Source organism: Tachypleus tridentatus, chromosome 10 (genome assembly GCF_004210375.1).
Source record: "Tachypleus tridentatus isolate NWPU-2018 chromosome 10, ASM421037v1, whole genome shotgun sequence".
Classification (NCBI taxonomy): Eukaryota; Metazoa; Arthropoda; class Merostomata; order Xiphosura; family Limulidae; genus Tachypleus; species Tachypleus tridentatus.
Window position 1 is genome coordinate 58,745,213 of NC_134834.1, and position 18,206 is coordinate 58,763,418.

The following is an 18,206-nucleotide window of genomic DNA, read 5'->3' on the forward strand; positions in this document are numbered from 1 at the left end:
TTTAAAACTAATTACATTAAGAGAAGTCAAAATCAAGACGCTTATTACGACACGTAAAATCAATAAAATATGAACGACTAGCTGTTTCTTTTATTACCATTAAATCATAATGGAATGTGTCTGTGATAGTATCTCTCAAAGGGGTTGGAGAGGTGTCACCCACTAGATATGACCAAAAGTAGATGTCGAACCACATAGCAGCCACGGAGAATCGAAAGAAGCTAAGAATTGAGTGCTTGAACGTCCAACCTCCTACTGCCTTTCGATTTCTGCAGCTAGTTATGTGAACGCAGATATCAGCAGACCTTAAACATATTAAAAAAATTCTTGTATTTCCGCTTTTATAAGACTTGCAACATTGACATAAGGATTTATTAATACCGACGAGGATTATGGCGAAAATAGGATATAAGAAAATTAATATTTCAAAATAGAGAATAAGAAGTTGTTTTCAAATTAAAATAACGAAAATGAAAAACGAATTTTTACATCTGGACATAAAGCTTTACCAGATAAATATAATATAGTAAATGATAACTTACTGCATTGAATTGCAGGTAAGAGAAGCAAATATTTCTGGAATCATATTACTCATAATGTAAATATTAATAAGAAAGCCTTTTCGTAAGTATCTTCCAAAGAGGGACCGTGTTCATTAACATATTGTGAAACATTCACATAATTTTCTTTTCCTCAACTTGTGATAAGTATCTTGAAAGTTAGCCGAAAAGGAACGCATCTAACAGTGTGTCCCGGAAATAAACTTCAAACTCTCGATAAGCAGCTTACTAACTAATGATAAGAAAACATCCGATGCATCTTCCAACATAACATTTTAAAAACGTTTGAAGTAATATAATAGACGAATTCACGTTCTCTTCTAGCCAGTTCCTTTATAAACAGATAAATTTCAGTTGTTGTTTCTACCTTCCGTATTTCTCTGTCATTCTTTCTTGAGTAAAAACATTACTTAAACTTGTAAATGCCAAACGACTACACATTTATGCATGAAATAGAAGAAATGTCTTGGAAAGGATAACATTTTTCAAAAAATGTCCACTTTTCGTGTTTCTGTGTGTACATATGCTAACTAGAAAATTAGTTTTTTTATTTTTAAATTCTGATCCTATTTTTCTTAAGTGTTGTTTTTGTTTGTTTAGAGTTAAGCAAAAATCAGCACACTGGGCTATCTGTGTTCTGCCCACCACGGTGGATCGAAACTCGGTTTTTATGAGTCCGCAAACATACCACTGTGCCACTAGGGGGGTTTTCTTAACTAATAAAGGTCTTTTAATACATTTTAAATAAAATTTAAATAAATAATTTTAAACAAATTACATTGTTTTTAAAGATGACCATTTATTTACAGTTTAGAAAAATATGTTACAAAAGTGAGAATAATATCAAACTATTCGGTCTTCTATGATTAACCCAAGAGTTGACGGTTAACATATATATTATAGTTGACTACCTACTTTTTCCCTTATATATCCAGTTGAAAACAAGGTGAGGTAACATGTGGAAGATATTTGAATAGCTTTGAATAGAAAGTAAATGAGACGAAAACAAACTGCACTTCATTTTGGGTTATGTTATAAAATAATAGATTCTATACTGCTTGTTTGTAGTTAAGCACAAAGTTACGTAAGGGGCTATTTGTGCTCTGTCCGCCACGGTTCAAAGACATACCTCATGCTATATCTCATCATACCTCCTCTCATGAAACTAACTAGGTAAAAAGAAAAAGACTTTTACAGGAACTTGTTTATGGCAAAGGAAAACAGAGTTTACAGTTGATATGTTGACGTTCTGATCCTCTCGATACACAACAGCTAATATTAACAACAAGTACGCGATATCGACGCAATAACCTGATAAGAAATGAGCTCATTTATCTGTTTAGATTCGATCGCCACATAGTGTTTAGAGTTTTATTCTACGTATCAAAAACTGTGGTGCATTATAAAAGTGACAGTCAATTGTTTATCAGAAGTCACACAATAAGTTGCTGACTGGTTAACCTTCCATTTAATAACATCAGTCACAAACTGGACGAAAAACAAGAATATTATATGTAAAGATAGAACTACGTAGAAGTAGCATTATAGCCTGTGTTGTGGAAATCTAAAAGTATTTCGAGGGAATATGTTCTAATTTATTTAATCCTGATTGGCTTTAAAATACTTTTCCGCCATACTTCAGTAGACATACATATTTCAAGAATCACAATCCACTCAACAAAGAATCTAAATAAATAAAATCTATGTTATTAACATGAATTCCTTTTTTTTCAGGTACAGGGCACACGACAGACAAAACTTTCGGCGCCTGTCGTGTGAAAGTGGGTTTTCTCGGGGCACTCCCGTTTCCCCCCACATCAAATTCTTCAGGCATTGGATTTCTAGATCCCAGCCTAGGCAACCTTTTTGCCAGACCCAGAATCAGGCCGTTTGATTTAATCTGAATTTGAATGAATTACATTCATGTTCACATCTGCCCAACTTTTTCCTTTCGGGACAGGTCCCGGCCTTTCTTTCCACTGCTGCCTTTGCCTCCACCCAAAAGAACATTTAGTGAGACATTCTCCACCCAAAAAGTCAAGAATAATAACGATAATTAATTTATTAAAATAATAATAATAATAAAAAACCACCACTTAATCTTAATAACAATCCACGAAAGGGGACGAAGAGGAACAACAAAGTTCCTGAACACCCTAGTTGGAGAGAGAACTCTTCTGATTTCTCTCTCTCTAAACTTAACCCCTGCCACGTTAGTTAGTTAGTACTTCAGTAGAAATTATTAGAACGCAAGGCTCGTTGGTCAAGTGGTATGATTCTCGCTTCGGGTGTGAGAGATCCCGGGTTCGAATCCCGGACGAGCCCATTATTTTCTTAACAAGAGGATCTATGAGATACTAATATTTACAAATGAACAGTGTGCGTTTTCATATCGAAAGAGATATAATGAGCAGTGAATGCAACCTTTCTGAAATTGAAAGATGCAATAATGTGTTGGATAAAGTCGGCTCATAATTAATCAGTAACGGTGAAGTACTTCATTGTATTTATTTCGAAAAAAACGATTTTTCTTTATTACTATATTTCTAGAGATATTTCTCCTTAAACTAACCGGTGCACGTGATCATACCTTCTCAGTTAAATATGCTCCATTTAACAAATAATAATGGATTTAAAAATATTATTTTGAGAAAGTGATACGATAAACTAGCAACGAAGACCAAGCGCTTTTCCAAACAATCAGAGAGTACATAACAGATTAGAAAAAAATTTGAAGGTCGCTAATTTGAGTACGGTAAAGTCCATCATTAAGAAAGGGAATGTGCTTCACATCACTCAGTTTCTACCCAGATGAGGCTATTTTCCCAAACTAATCAGCCGGAAAAGTAAGAAACGGAAGTGAAGTAGTGAGCGAAAACGTTATGGGTTCATGTACTTGGCTCTTATTCCCATTCACGATAACCTAAGCCCGGCATGGCAAAGCGTGTTAAACCGTGCGACCTGTAATCTGAGGGTCGCGGGTTCGCATTCCGGTCGCGCCAAAGATGCTCGCCCTTTCAGCCGTGGGGACGTTATAATGTGATTGTCAATCCCGCTATTCGTTGGTAAAAGAGTAGCCCAAGAGTTGGCGGTGGGAGGTGATGACTAGCTGCCTTCCCTCTAGTCTTACACTGCTTAATTAAGGACGGCTAGCACAGATAGCCCTCGAGTAGCTTTGTGCGAAATTCTAAAACAGCAAACAAAAAACAATCATGCTACGTATCGAAATGTAGGGTGCGTTGTAAAATTGACAGTCAATCATTTATGAGTAGGCGGACACTAACCTTCTTTTTAATAACATCAGCCACAAGATTGATGAATAACAAAAATAATCATTACTTATATCTCAAAAAATTGTGATCTTAATGGTAGTTACTGAAGATAAAATTGTGGTAAAAGTACTCTACGTGGTTTCCACTTTTCTAACGCTCACCCCCTCCACGCAGTTGATAAATACAATAACCAACTAGTATTGACATAAATATTACCTTTCAAAAACATAACTACTAATACAAATAATTTCAACTTGAGCGCCGCATATATTTTGATAACTATTGAAGCTGATCATTTCAAACTATTAAAGCTTCGACGTCGTATAGTGTTTAGCAAGCCATGTTCTTTAATGCGAAATCTATTCGTTGGTAAAAAGAGTAGCCCAAGAGCTGGCCGTGGGTGGCGATTACAAGCTGCCTTACCTCTAGTCTTACACTGCTAAATTAGGGACGGCTAGCGCAGATAGCCCTCAAGTAGCTTTTTCGCGAAATTCAAAACAAACAAACTTTAATGCGAAAGATCGGCATTTGTTTCGCGATGCCGCTTAAACTGGGTAGCGTTTTCTTCTTCAAAAATATTTATAGTACTAAAAGTATTTTGTAATATCGTTATAGCCTAATTTCTGGATATCAGGATATAAAGCGGTTAAATAGAAACTCTTCCACCCAAATACATTTTGTTGTTATTTGTACATATAGTATATTGTTGTCAGAGATAGTGAACACAGAAAGAACTACTTAACTCATTCCTTACCATGCTCTGATTGATCTTATCGTGAATACTTGAATCAATGGTACGAAATAAAAATATTTCATATTATGTTTGTTTTATGTTAACGTAATAAAAAGTCTTTCTGGTTTAAGAGAATGATCCTTCCATATGAGGTGAAAAGTTGTTGGTGCAGATTCAAACGGACGTATTACACATTCTATCATTTTTTATTGTGAAATAGAGCACCATCTCTTATGCTCATTGCTTTTTTTTATATTTCTAATGAAAATGAATGACGTATATTTATATCTATTCATAAAGTATTACAAACTGCGTGTTAACAAGGTATATTATCAGAAAAAATTCAGTGCTTTTGTTCACGATTATAACCACTTTAGCGAACAAGTTCTACACGCGGGAGTCACGCGGAATAACCATTCCAGATCACCGATACTTGAAATAGCTGGCAACGTGTTACAGTAATCTTACGTTTATTTTTCATTGGCTTGAAATTCTTTTTTCACCCTGTACTTAAGCTTTTTTAAAGGAACAACAACAATCTTAAAAAAATTATAGCAATAATGAATAATACCTTCCTTTTGCACGAGGATTATAATTTATTTTACCTTATGTAAACTGCAGAAATTCAAATTAACTTTCCAATATTGGAGGGACCATAATACTACCTTATTTAGTATTCTACAAAATGGTTTGATGCAATATACCAGAACTTGTTGTGTTAGACTCACAATAAAATATATACCCTTAGCAGTCAGTAGTAGAAGTTTGAAAGCATTGTTTGAACTAAATCTTTGATGTATAAGGTGCTTTTTGCCCGAACTTTCTATTACGGTTTTGTGATCCCTGTTACGAGCCATCTTCGCGTTGCGTGATAAGCTAATAAAAGAAGAAAGGTAACTTCCGAAGTATATTTGAAAGTTAATTTCGTCATTACAACATCATGAATGATTTAATTTTTTTTTCCTCAACTGCTGACAAGTAATTTCGTATTTACTCACATTTTTAAAATAAACCCTTTCCAATATTTTCTAAAATGCCTTTACTAGGATTAAAGAATTACTTCGCGAAAAATTTAAATACGCTAAAAAAAATCACTTCTGTGACTATAGTTATATATAAGAAAATTATCTTTTTGGCTTCACAGAAAGTTTAGTTACAAGTAGTCGAATAGCAGCAATAACAATACTGTTACAAACAGCTGAAAACACGAAACATGTTTAACAGCTTGTTCGAAGATTGAAATTTTAAATATTAAATATACAGATAGTTAGCTGACAAAAGAATACGTCCTTTTCATCTAAATAAACTTTGATCTTAGTATCATAACATTTCTACGTTTTATACCAGCAAATTAGTATATAAATTCCTTTTCTACTGGGCATACTTATCTAACGTTGTTTGTTGAGTACAAATGAGACGTGAACTTCTAAATGCCAATCAACCATATGTTTGGTGTGAAATAACATACATCTCTTCTTCTAACACACCTAATTTGTGTTTATTGATATATATATTTGTACTAGATGATTAATTTATTTTTTTCTGAAATTTCTTCCTTCCTGTTTTTGAATGTAGTATATCTATATTATGTGGTGTTATAAGAACAGCAGAGAGTAGGTTTTCAGATATCAATATTTAATTTAAGCTATTGTAAATGAAACAATATTTCTAGTAGGTATGCTAAGATAGTCACAATGCATTCCTACTACTTAGACATCTAAACTTAGCCCTAGAGCTGGACGTGGGTGCTGTTAACAAGCTACAGTTTTACTGGTATCCGTCAATACGAAACTTGGGAAGATTACGTGCAAATACCCCTTAAATAACGTAAACAGAAATAACAACAACACAAAAGCAATTGTTTTATACGAGGAAACCGTCGTTTTTATTCTTGGCTTAGAACAAGGTTTAAATATGTTTATCACATTTTATTCAATCACGTTTATAATACAACTTCATTAATTCACAGTGAATTGTCTGTTCTCTTTAGAGAGAGAAAGTAATTTATAGGAGACTAAAAATGATAATTTTTAAGTACATTGGTAAACAACTATATATCAGATAATCTATTTAGTAATGTCCAGTTTTAGGTTCCAAAACAGAGAAAATATTTAAACGCTTTTGCTGTTATTTAATTAATAATGAATGTTACATTATTATTAATTACTTCCTGCCAAAGATTAGCAAGCTTCAGAATGCGACTTCTACAAAATTCTTGGGGTTTGGAGGAAAAGAAATTAGAGAGAGTAGTTTTGACATCTCCATGTGTTCCAAGCTCTTTCCAATCAATATAGATCTGCAAACTTCGGAAAACAGGTTGTGGAAGTTTTTCCTAGTCTGGCACATGTGATCCTTGCTGTATGGGGCCGTGCATTATCCTGATGTAACACAACACCTTTATGATTGATCAAAGTAGGTCTCTTTACTTTCAGTGCAACATTCAAGCGCTCTAACTGTTGACAATAGAAGTCTGATGTAATCGTTGCATTGAATGGCAATAACTCAAAGTGGATCACACCAAAAATATCCCAGCAAATACTTAACAAGACTATCCTATGGTGGAGATCTATTTTGCGCTGTGCTTTAGCCAGTTTACCTCCACTGAGTCATTGTCTGCGGCGCTTAACATTTTTATAAAATATCTATTTTTCATCTCCAGTCGCTAACCTGTCCAATAAATGTAAGTTAACGTTCACGAGAGTGCAGAAAAGTTGCTCTGAGGATGGCTTCTGTAAAATCTTTGGGGACCCATCTTCCAAAGTTTGACATCTTTCCAAGCTGTTGCAGATGATGGTGAACTGTTAAATGTGTTGAATTAAGCTTCTATGCTAGTTTTTCAACTGTAAAGCACAATCTTCAAGTAAAGTCAGCAGCAAATCATCATTAAGCTCAACAGAACCACCTGAACGAGGCACATTACTTAAGCTGTAGTCTGAACTTCTGAAACCGCCTTCGACATTTTCTTTCATTGAGAGACTCCGCACCGTAAACACCTTGAATGTTTCGTGTAGTTTCTGCTGCACTTTTACCTTTTTTAAACTCATAAAGCGTTACATGCCTAATATGCTCCTCAGACACATCCATCTTCATATGGGTTTATTTGATTAATGATCTGAAAAAGTGGAGTTGGCTCAGTTTCTTTTATTTGTCTGAACATTTTTATACATGTCCTACTACATATTTTAGTCATTAAAGTCTTCTACAAAGACAGAAATGATGATGCACTTTTTGTATTAAATTTTCGGACATTACTAATGGGATTACCCAATATTTAGAAAAAGGGCATAAATTCAATAATTTAAGTACTGTATGTATATAAAAATCAATTAATAATTTTAGGACTTTATATTCCATCAGATATAAATTGGTAGGCAAATCACCCTCATTTAAAACTAATTACTTTAAGAGAAGTCAAAATCAAGACGCTTATTACGACACGTAAAATCAATAAAATATGAACGACTAGCTGTTTCTTTTATTACCATTAAATCATAATGGAATGTGTCTGTGATAGTATCTCTCAAAGGGGTTGGAGAGGTGTCACCCACTAGATATGACCAAAAGTAGATGTCGAACCACATAGCAGCCACGGAGAATCGAAAGAAGTTAAGAATTGAGTGCTTAAACGTCCAACCTCCTACTGCCTTTCGATTTCTGCAGCTAGTTATGTGAACGCAGATATCAGCAGACCTTAAACATATTAAAAAAGTCTTGTATTTCCGCTTTTATAAGACTTGCAACATTGACATAAGGATTTATTAATACCGACGAGGATTATGGCGAAAATAGGATATAAGAAAATTAATATTTCAAAATAGAGAATAAGAAGTTGTTTTCAAATTAAAATAACGAAAATGAAAAACGAATTTTTACATCTGGACATAAAGCTTTACCAGATAAATATAATATAGTAAATGATAACTTACTGCATTGAATTGCAGGTAAGAGAAGCAAATATTTCTGGAATCATATTACTCATAATGTAAATATTAATAAGAAAGCCTTTTCGTAAGTATCTTCCAAAGAGGGACCGTGTTCATTAACATATTGTGAAACATTCACATAATTTTCTTTTCCTCAACTTGTGATAAGTATCTTGAAAGTTAGCCGAAAAGGAACGCATCTAACAGTGTGTCCCGGAAATTAACTTCAAACTCTCGATAAGCAGCTTACTAACTAATGATAAGAAAACATCCGATGCATCTTCCAACATAACATTTTAAAAACGTTTGAAGTAATATAATAGACGAATTCACGTTCTCTTCTAGCCAGTTCCTTTATAAACAGATAAATATCAGTTGTTGTTTCTACCTTCCGTATTTCTCTGTCATTCTTTCTTGAGTAAAAACATTACTTAAACTTGTAAATGCCAAACGACTACACATTTATGCATGAAATAGAAGAAATGTCTTGGAAAGGATAACATTTTTCTAAAATTTCCACTTTTCGTGTTTCTGTGTGTACATATGCTAACTAGAAAATTAGTTTTTTATTTTTAAATTCTGATCCTATTTTTCTTAAGTGTTGTTTTTGTTTGTTTAGAGTTAAGCGAAAATCAGCGCACTGGGCTATCTGTGTTCTGCCCACCACGGTGGATCGAAACTCGGTTTTTATGAGTCCGCAAACATACCACTGTGCCACTAGGGGGCTTTTCTTAACTAATAAAGGTCTTTTAATACATTTTAAATAAAATTTAAATAAATAATTTTGAACAAATTACATTGTTTTTAAAGATTACCATTTATTTACAGTTTAGAAAAATATGTTACAAAAGTGAGAATAATATCAAACTATTCGGTCTTCTATGATTAACCCAAAAGTTGACGGTTAACATATATATTATAGTTGACTACCTACTTCTTCCCTTATATATCCAGTTGAAAACAAGGTGAGGTAACATGTGGAAGATATTTGAATAGCTTTGAATAAAAAGTAAATGAGACGAAAACAAACTGCACTTCATTTTGGGTTATGTTATAAAATAATAGATTCTATACTGCTTGTTTGTAGTTAAGCACAAAGTTACGTAAGGGGCTATTTGTGCTCTGTCCGCCACGGTTCAAAGACATACCTCATGCTATATCTCATCATACCTCCTCTCATGAAACTAACTAGGTAAAAAAAAAGACTTTTGCAGGAACTTGTTTATGGCAAAGGAAAACAGAGTTTACAGTTGATATGTTGACGTTCTGATCCTCTCGACACACAACAGCTAATATTAACAACAAGTACGCGATATCGACGCAATAACCCGGTAAGAAATGAGCTCATTTATCTGTTTAGATTCGATCGCCACATAGTGTTTAGAGTTTTATTCTACGTATCAAAAACTGTGGTGCATTATAAAAGTGACAGTCAATTGTTTATCAGAAGCCACACAATAAGTTGCTGACTGGTTAACCTTCCATTTAATAACATCAGTCACAAACTGGACGAAAAACAAGAATATTATATGTAAAGATAGAACTACGTAGAAGTAGCATTATAGCCTGTGTTGTGGAAATCTAAAAGTATTTCGAGGGAATATGTTCTAATTTATTTAATCCTGATTGGCTTAAAAAATACTTTTCTGCCATACTTCAGTAGACATACATATTTCAAGAATCACAATCCACTCAACAAAGAGTTAGTTAGTTAGTACTTCAGTAGAAATTATTAGAACGCAAGGCTCGTTGGTCAAGTGGTATGATTCTCGCTTCAAGTGGTATGATTCTCGCTTCGGGTGTGAGAGATCTCGGGTTCGAATCCCGGACGAGCCCATTATTTTCTTAACAAGAGGGTCTATGAGATACTAATATTTACAAATGAACAGTGTGCGTTTTCATATCGAAAGAGATATAATGAGCAGTGAATGCAACCTTTCTGAAATTGAAAGATGCAATAATGTGTTGGATAAAGTCGGCTCATAATTAATCAGTAACGGTGAAGTACTTCATTGTATTTATTTCGAAAAAAACGATTTTTCTTTATTACTATATTTCTAGAGATATTTCTCCTTAAACTAACCGGTGCACGTGATCATACCTTCTCAGTTAAATATGCTCCATTTAACAAATAATAATGGATTTAAAAATATTATTTTGAGAAAGTGATACGATAAACTAGCAACGAAGACCAAGCGCTTTTCCAAACAATCAGAGAGTACATAACAGATTAGAAAAAAATTTGAAGGTCGCTAATTTGAGTACGGTAAAGTCCATCATTAAGAAAGGGAATGTGCTTCACATCACTCAGTTTCTACCCAGATGAGGCTATTTTCCCAAACTAATCAGCCGGAAAAGTAAGAAACGGAAGTGAAGTAGTGAGCGAAAACGTTATGGGTTCATGTACTTGGCTCTTATTCCCTTTCACGATAACCTAAGCCCGGCATGGCAAAGCGTGTTAAACCGTGCGACCTGTAATCTGAGGGTCGCGGGTTCGCATTCCGGTCGCGCCAAAGATGCTCGCCCTTTCAGCCGTGGGGACGTTATAATGTGATTGTCAATCCCGCTATTCGTTGGTAAAAGAGTAGCCCAAGAGTTGGCGGTGGGAGGTGATGACTAGCTGCCTTCCCTCTAGTCTTACACTGCTTAATTAAGGACGGCTAGCACAGATAGCCCTCGAGTAGCTTTGTGCGAAATTCTAAAACAGCAAACAAAAAACAATCATGCTACGTATCGAAATGTGGGGTGCGTTGTAAAATTGACAGTCAATCATTTATGAGTAGGCGGACACTAACCTTCTTTTTAATAACATCAGCCACAAGATTGATGAATAACAAAAATAATCATTACTTATATCTCAAAAAATTGTGATCTTAATGGTAGTTACTGAAGATAAAATTGTGGTAAAAGTACTCTACGTGGTTTCCACTTTTCTAACGCTCACCCTCCACGCAGTTGATAAATACAATAACCAACTAGTATTGACATAAATATTACCTTTCAAAACATAACTACTAATACAAATAATTTCAACTTGAGCGCCGCATATATTTTGATAACTATTGAAGCTGATCATTTCAAACTATTAAAGCTTCGACGTCGTATAGTGTTTAGCAAGCCATGTTCTTTAATGCGAAATCTATTCGTTGGTAAAAGAGTAGCCCAAGAGCTGGCCGTGGGTGGCGATTACAAGCTGCCTTACCTCTAGTCTTACACTGCTAAATTAGGGACGGCTAGCGCAGATAGCCCTCAAGTAGCTTTTTCGCGAAATTCAAAACAAACAAACTTTAATGCGAAAGATCGGCATTTGTTTCGCGATGCCGCTTAAACTGGGTAACGTTTTCTTCTTCAAAAATATTTATAGTACTAAAAGTATTTTGTAATATCGTAAAAGCATAATTTCTGGATATCAGGATATAAAGCGGCTAAATAGAAACTCTTCCACCCAAATACATTTTGTTGTTATTTGTACATATAGTATATTGTTGTCAGAGATAGTGAACATAGAAAGAACTACTTAACTCATTCCTTACCATGCTCTGATTGATCTTATCGTGAATACTTGAATCAATGGTACGAAATAAAAATATTTCATGTTATGTTTGTTTAATGTTAACGTAATAAAAAGTCTTTCTGTTTTAAGAGAATGATCCTTCCATATGAGGTGAAAAGTTGTGGGTGCAGATTCAAACGGACGTATTACACATTCTATCATTTTTTATTGTGAAATAGAGCACCATCTCTTATGCTCATTGCTTTTTTTATATTTCTAATGAAAATGAATGAGGTATATTTATATCTATTCATAAAGTATTACAAACTGTGTGTTAACAAGGTATATTATCAGAAAAAATTCAGTGCTTTTGTTCACGATTATAACCACTTTAGCGAACAAGTTCTACACGCGGAAGTCACGCGGAATAACCATTCCAGATCACCGATACTTGAAATAGCTGGCAACGTGTTACAGTAATCTTACATTTATTTTTCATTGGCTGGAAATTCTTTTTTCACCCTGCACTTAAGCTTTTTAAAGGAACAACAACAATCTTAAAAATTATAGCAATAATGAATAATACCTTCCTTTTGCAGGAGGATTATAATTTATTTTACCTTATGTAAACTGCATAAATTCAAATTAACTTTCCAATATTGAAGGGACCATAATACTACCTTATTTAGTATTCTACAAAATGGTTTGATGTATTATACCAGAACTTGTTGTGTTAGACTCACAATAAAATATATACCCTTAGCAGTCAGTAGTAGAAGTTTTAAAGCATTGTGTGAACTAAATCTTTGATGTATAAGCTGCTTTTTGCCCGCACTTTCTATTACGGTTTTGTGATACCTGTTACGAGCCATCTTCGCGTTACGTGATAACCTAATAAAGGAAGAAAGGTAACTTCCGAAGTATATTTCAAAGTTAATTTCGTCATTACAACATCATGAATGATTTAATTTTTTTTTCCTCAACTGCTGACAAGTAATTTCGTATTTACTCACATTTTTAAAATAAACCCTTTCCAACATTTTCTAAAATGCCTTTACTAGGATTAAATAATTACTTCGCGAAAAATTTAAATACGATAAAAAAAATCACTTCTGTGACTATAGTTATATATAAGAAAATTATCTTTTTGGCTTTACAGAAAGTTTAGTTACAAGTAGTCGAATAGCAGCAATAACAATACTGTTACAAACAGCTGAAAACACGAAACATGTTAACAGCTTGTTCGAAGATTGAAATTTTAAATATTAAATATACAGATAGTTAGCTGACAAAAGAATACGTCCTTTTCATCTAAATAAACTTTGATCTTAGTATCATAACATTTCTACGTTTTATACCAGCAAATTAGTATATAAATTCCTTTTCTACTGGGCATACTTATCTAACGTTGTTTGTTGAGTACAAATGAGACGTGAACTTCTAAATGCCAATCAACCATATGTTTGGTGTGAAATAACATACATCTCTTCTTCTAACACACCTAATTTGTGTTTATTGATATATATATTTGTACTAGATGATTAATTTATTTTTTCTGAAATTTCTTCCTTCCTGTTTTTGAATGTAGTATATCTATATTATGTGGTGTTATAAGAACAGCAGAGAGTAGGTTTTCAGATATCAATATTTAATTTAAGCTATTGTAAATGAAACAATATTTCTAGTAGGTATGCTAAGATAGTCACAATGCATTCCTACTACTTAGACATCTAAACTTAGCCCTAGAGCTGGACGTGGGTGCTGTTAACAAGCTACAGTTTTACTGGTATCCGTCAATACGAAACTTGGGAAGATTACGTGCAAATACCCCTTAAATAACGTAAACAGAAATAACAACAACACAAAAGCAATTCGTTTTATACGAGGAAACCGTCGTTTTTATTCTTGGCTTAGAACAAGGTTTAAATATGTTTATCACATTTTATTCAATCACGTTTATAATACAACTTCATTAATTCACAGTGAATTGTCTGTTCTCTTTAGAGAGAGAAAGTAATTTGTAGGTGACTAAAAATGATAATTTTTAAGTACATTGGTAAACAACTATATATCAGATCATCTATTAAGTAATGTCCAGTTTTAGGTTTCAAAACAGAGAAAATATTTAAACGCTTTTGCTGTTATTTAATTAATAATGAATGTTACATTATTATTAATTACTTCCTGCCAAAGATTAGCAAGCTTCAGAATGCGACTTCTACAAAATTCTTGGGGTTTGGAGGAAAAGAAATTAGAGAGAGTAGTTTTGACATCTCCATGTGTTCCAAGCTCTTTCCAATCAATATAGATCTGCAAACTTCGGAAAACAGGTTGTGGAAGTTTTTCCTAGTCTGGCACATGTGATCCTTGCTGTATGGGGCCGTGCATTATCCTGATGTAACACAACACCTTTATGATTGATCAAAGTAGGTCTCTTTACTTTCAGTGCAACATTCAAGCGCTCTAACTGTTGACAATAGAAGTCTGATGTAATCGTTGCATTGAATGGCAATAACTCAAAGTGGATCACACCAAAAATATCCCAGCAAATACTTAACAAGACTATCCTATGGTGAAGATCTATTTTGCGCTGTGCTTTAGCCAGTTTACCTCCACTGAGTCATTGTCTGCGGCGCTTAACATTTTTATAAAATATCTATTTTTCATCTCTAGTCGCTAACCTGTCCAATAAATGTAAGTTAACGTTCACGAGAGTGCAGAAAAGTTGCTCTGAGGATGGCTTCTGTAAAATCTTTGGGGACCCATCTTCCAAAGTTTGACATCTTTCCAAGCTGTTGAAGATGATGGTGAACTGTTAAATGTGTTGAATTAAGCTTCTATGCTAGTTTTTCAACTGTAAAGCACAATCTTCAAGTAAAGTCAGCAGCAAATCATCATTAAGCTCAACAGAACCACCTGAACGAGGCACATTACTTAAGCTGTAGTCTGAACTTCTGAAACCGCCTTCGACATTTTCTTTCATTGAGAGACTCCGCACCGTAAACACCTTGAATGTTTCGTGTAGTTTCTGCTGCACTTTTACCTTTTTTAAACTCATAAAGCGTTACATGCCTAATATGCTCCTCAGACACATCCATCTTCATATGGGTTTATTTGATTAATGATCTGAAAAAAGTGGAGTTGGCTCAGTTTCTTTTATTTGTCTGAACATTTTTATATATGTCCTACTACATATTTTAGTCATTAAAGTCTTCTACAAAGACAGAAATGATGATGCACTTTTTGTATTAAATTTTCGGACATTACTAATGGGATTACCCAATATTTAGAAAAAGGGCATAAATTCAATAATTTAAGTACTGTATGTATATAAAAATCAATTAATAATTTTAGGACTTTATATTCCATCAGATATAAATTGGTAGGCAAATCACCCTCATTTAAAACTAATTACTTTAAGAGAAGTCAAAATCAAGACGCTTATTACGACACGTAAAATCAATAAAATATGAACGACTAGCTGTTTCTTTTATTACCATTAAATCATAATGGAATGTGTCTGTGATAGTATCTCTCAAAGGGGTTGGAGAGGTGTCACCCACTAGATATGACCAAAAGTAGATGTCGAACCACATAGCAGCCACGGAGAATCGAAAGAAGTTAAGAATTGAGTGCTTAAACGTCCAACCTCCTACTGCCTTTCGATTTCTGCAGCTAGTTATGTGAACGCAGATATCAGCAGACCTTAAACATATTAAAAAAGTTTTGTATTTCCGCTTTTATAAGACTTGCAACATTGACATAAGGATTTATTAATACCGACGAGGATTATGGCGAAAATAGGATATAAGAAAATTAATATTTCAAAATAGAGAATAAGAAGTTGTTTTCAAATTAAAATAACGAAAATGAAAAACGAATTTTTACATCTGGACATAAAGCTTTACCAGATAAATATAATATAGTAAATGATAACTTACTGCATTGAATTGCAGGTAAGAGAAGCAAATATTTCTGGAATCATATTACTCATAATGTATATATTAATAAGAAAGCCTTTTCGTAAGTATCTTCCAAAGAGGGACCGTGTTCATTAACATATTGTGAAACATTCACATAATTTTCTTTTCCTCAACTTGTGATAAGTATCTTGAAAGTTAGCCGAAAAGGAACGCATCTAACAGTGTGTCCCGGAAATTAACTTCAAACTCTCGATAAGCAGCTTACTAACTAATGATAAAAAACATCCGATGCATCTTCCAACATAACATTTTAAAACGTTTGAAGTAATATAATAGACGAATTCACGTTCTCTTCTAGCCAGTTCCTTTATAAACAGATAAATATCAGTTGTTGTTTCTACCTTCCGTATTTCTCTGTCATTCTTTCTTGAGTAAAAACATTACTTAAACTTGTAAATGCCAAACGACTACACATTTATGCATGAAATAGAAGAAATGTCTTGGAAAGGATAACATTTTTCTAAAATTTTCACTTTTCGTGTTTCTGTGTGTACATATGCTAACTAGAAAATTAGTTTTTTTATTTTTAAATTCTGATCCTATTTTTCTTAAGTGTTGTTTTGTTTGTTTAGAGTTAAGCGAAAATCAGCGCACTGGGCTATCTGTGTTCTGCCCACCACGGTGGATCGAAACTCGGTTTTTATGAGTCCGCAAACATACCACTGTGCCACTAGGGGGGTTTTCTTAACTAATAAAGGTCTTTTAATACATTTTAAATAAAATTTAAATAAATAATTTTGAACAAATTACATTGTTTTTAAAGATTACCATTTATTTACAGTTTAGAAAAATATGTTACAAAAGTGAGAATAATATCAAACTATTCGGTCTTCTATGATTAACCCAAAAGTTGACGGTTAACATATATATTATAGTTGACTACCTACTTCTTCCCTTATATATCCAGTTGAAAACAAGGTGAGGTAACATGTGGAAGATATTTGAATAGCTTTGAATAAAAGTAAATGAGACGAAAACAAACTGCACTTCATTTTGGGTTATGTTATAAAATAATAGATTCTATACTGCTTGTTTGTAGTTAAGCACAAAGTTACGTAAGGGGCTATTTGTGCTCTGTCCGCCACGGTTCAAAGACATACCTCATGCTATATCTCATCATACCTCCTCTCATGAAACTAACTAGGTAAAAAAAAGACTTTTGCAGGAACTTGTTTATGGCAAAGGAAAACAGAGTTTACAGTTGATATGTTGACGTTCTGATCCTCTCGACACACAACAGCTAATATTAACAACAAGTACGCGATATCGACGCAATAACCCGGTAAGAAATGAGCTCATTTATCTGTTTAGATTCGATCGCCACATAGTGTTTAGAGTTTTATTCTACGTATCAAAAACTGTGGTGCATTATAAAAGTGACAGTCAATTGTTTATCAGAAGCCACACAATAAGTTGCTGACTGGTTAACCTTCCATTTAATAACATCACTCACAAACTGGACGAAAAACAAGAATATTATATGTAAAGATAGAACTACGTAGAAGTAGCATTATAGACTGTGTTGTGGAAATCTAAAAGTATTTCGAGGGAATATGTTCTAATTTATTTAATCCTGATTGGCTTAAAAAATACTTTTCTGCCATACTTCAGTAGACATACATATTTCAAGAATCACAATCCACTCAACAAAGAGTTAGTTAGTTAGTACTTCAGTAGAAATTATTAGAACGCAAGGCTCGTTGGTCAAGTGGTATGATTCTCGCTTCGGGTGTGAGAGATCCGGGTTCGAATCCCGGACGAGCCCATAATTTTCTTAACAAGAGGATCTATGAGATACTAATATTTACAAATGAACAGTGTGCGTTTTCATATCGAAAGAGATATAATGAGCAGTGAATGCAACCTTTCTGAAATTGAAAGATGCAATAATGTGTTGGATAAAGTCGGCTCAAAATTAATCAGTAACGGTGAAGTACTTCATTGTATTTATTTCGAAAAAACGATTTTTCTTTATTACTATATTTCTAGAGATATTTCTCCTTAAACTGACCGGTGCACGTGATCATACCTTCTCAGTTAAATATGCTGCATTTAACAAATAATAATGGATTCAAAAATATTATTTTGAGAAAGTGATACGATAAACTAGCAACGAAGACCAAGCGCTTTTCCAAACAATCAGAGAGTACATAACAGATTAGAAAAAATTTTGAAGTTCGCTGATTTGAGTACGGTAAAGTCCATCATTAAGAAAGGGAATGTGCTTCACATCACTCAGTTT

General features: G+C 33.7%; 2 non-coding genes across 2 annotated transcripts; both read left to right on the forward strand.

The window, feature by feature from the left end:
• The first annotated feature begins 2,813 nt into the window (after nucleotides 1-2,813).
• TRNAP-CGG (transfer RNA proline (anticodon CGG)) lies at nucleotides 2,814-2,885 on the forward strand. Its single transcript has one exon. It is a non-coding gene; the product is annotated as a tRNA-Pro (tRNA).
• A 14,773-nt stretch (nucleotides 2,886-17,658) lies between these two features.
• TRNAP-CGG (transfer RNA proline (anticodon CGG)) lies at nucleotides 17,659-17,729 on the forward strand. The gene has a single exon. It is a non-coding gene; the product is annotated as a tRNA-Pro (tRNA).
• Nucleotides 17,730-18,206: the final 477 nt, after the last annotated feature.